At 40.9% G+C, this 2192-nt stretch overlaps 1 pseudogene; it reads left to right on the top strand.

Annotated features, from left to right (window-relative positions):
- The first annotated feature begins 933 nt into the window (after nt 1-933).
- The window catches only part of LOC132170054 (cysteine-rich receptor-like protein kinase 25), an 8924-nt pseudogene continuing 7665 nt past the window's right edge, over nt 934-2192 (top strand).

Genomic DNA, 2192 nt, shown 5'->3' with positions numbered 1-2192 from the left:
CTTTGTTGTGGTTGGATTTTGATGTTTTTGCAGGGGGTTTTAAGCAGAGTTGCTTTGTTTTGCAATTTTGGTTATCTCTAGTGCACACCAAGTGTTTGTCAAAAGTCCCCAATCAAGCTCATCATGCCAAGAGCTCGAGCTTCGTCCTCCCGAGGGTCCAATACCCGAGCCATTCCTCCCCCGCCCACTTTTGAGGAGCGGGAGCTGCTATTTGAGACCACCTTCGCCATTCGCGAAGACTTTCAAAATCTTGAGGCGACTCAATGGGCGGTCGCCGAGTTCAAGCGACGGGGGCTCAACAAGCTTTTCAAGCCGGTCACCACCACAGCCTACAGAAAATTGGTGATCGAGTTCTATGCCAACCTGTCGCATGACTGCAACAACGTGGCGGCCCTCTCTTCCAAAGTGAAAGGCAAAGCTATTGACGTAACACGGGCCGAAATTGCTGCTGCCCTTCAATGCAATCATGAGCACCCTCCAGAAGCCGCACAACTTGCTGAGCAGCCGGCTAGATTCTACGTGGCGGAAATCATTGAGGACATGTGCGATGGGCAATACGCTGATTCCCATCATAATGCCGGCAGCCGATCGAAGCTACCTCAACGGCTTTGGTTTGTGGACTCCATATTACACCGTAATGCTTTTCCCTTGGGGCACAAATCTCAGAGGCGAGATCAATTTCTTCAAACACTCTACACCTTCCATAAAGATGCTTGGTACTCCATTCCCGACATAATTTGGAACCAAATTCAGAAATTTTGGAATGGGGTGCACGTTGGAGGTGCGGAGTCCACACATTCATGGGGGTTGCCTTTCCCATACTTAATCTCGTACATCCTCCGGAAGAAAGGCATCAAGGGTACCGCAGCTGATGAGCCAGTCACTACTACTCCCATATTTGGCATTCGCCAATGGAACAAGAGCTTGTCCCACATGCCTCGGGGACCAGTAGCTGGTGCGGAAGAGAGTGAGGCCGAGCCGATGGCCGAAGATGAACCTGTAGTTGAGCCAGAGGCATCTGAGGAGGAGGCACAAAACCGCTCACTTATTGAAGAAATAGCGGGCCTTCGGAGAGAGTTGGCTGGCCAAAGAAAGGAGGCTCGGGAAAATAAAGAATTGATGGACAAACGCCTAGGCGCCTTAGAAGAATTGATGCAGTCCATTCTCACCCGGTTGCCACCACCATCTACAAGAGCATCATCTTCTAGACAACAGTAAGCAAGGACCACCGTCTGGCTGAAGACGTTAAACTTAGCGCTCATGGGAGGCACCCTATAGTTTACCCTTTTTATTTTGTTTAGTATGTTTTAAGTTAATCTTTTTATTTGTCTTTAATTTTGTTTCTTTTTACTTGCTTTTGTGTTTTCTTACGGGAATGACCCCGTATTTGCACACGGCCGGTTGTTGAATTGCAAGGTATCAATATATTTTCACTTAAAACTGAGAGGAATTATTTTACGGTTTAGATTTTATTTTGTTATATTTAACAGTGTAAAATCTTTCCATAAGGTATCAATATATTCATCATATAATATATATACAATATTAGATCTGTAAAATTTAATATGAATTATGAAATGGGAATTAAGTCTTCAAATTAGTCCGAATGAAAACTTTATCCTCCAAATGGAACTCCTAACCAAATGGCAAATGTATACAAATTAAAATCTTTCTTTAGGAGGATGGAATTGAAATAGAAGAAATTTTCCTTTTTTTTTAAAAAAAAAAAACATATATATATATTGAAACAACTGTACATATGGAATAAGTGAAAGGGAGAGCTTTACTTTTACGGTTAAAATTTTATTTTGTTATATTTAACGGTGCATATTGTGTCACTTTATTTGAAAATTTTAAAGAATGTAGTGATATATACACAATTTTAGTGGATGCTATTGGGCATCAATTTTTTTTTAAAATTTTTTTTTTCTACCTACTCTTTTGTCGATCCTAATACTTAAGTATTAGGGTCGACTTTGAAAGTCGACCCTAATAATATGTCTTCAGCGTCCACTCTTAGTGGACGCTATTGGTCATCAATTTTATTTTTTTATTTTTTATTTTAATTTTTCTACGTACTCTTTGGGGTCGACCCTAATATACTTAACTATTAAAAGTCGACCCTAATAATATGTCTTCAGCGTCCACTCTTAGTGGACGCTATTGGTCATCAATTTTATTTTTTTATTTTT

This window comes from Corylus avellana, chromosome ca2 (genome assembly GCF_901000735.1).
Source record: "Corylus avellana chromosome ca2, CavTom2PMs-1.0".
Lineage (NCBI taxonomy): Eukaryota > Viridiplantae > Streptophyta > Magnoliopsida > Fagales > Betulaceae > Corylus > Corylus avellana.
The sequence above is the reverse complement of the archived record's forward strand: the minus strand, read 5'-3'. Positions and strand labels throughout refer to the sequence as shown.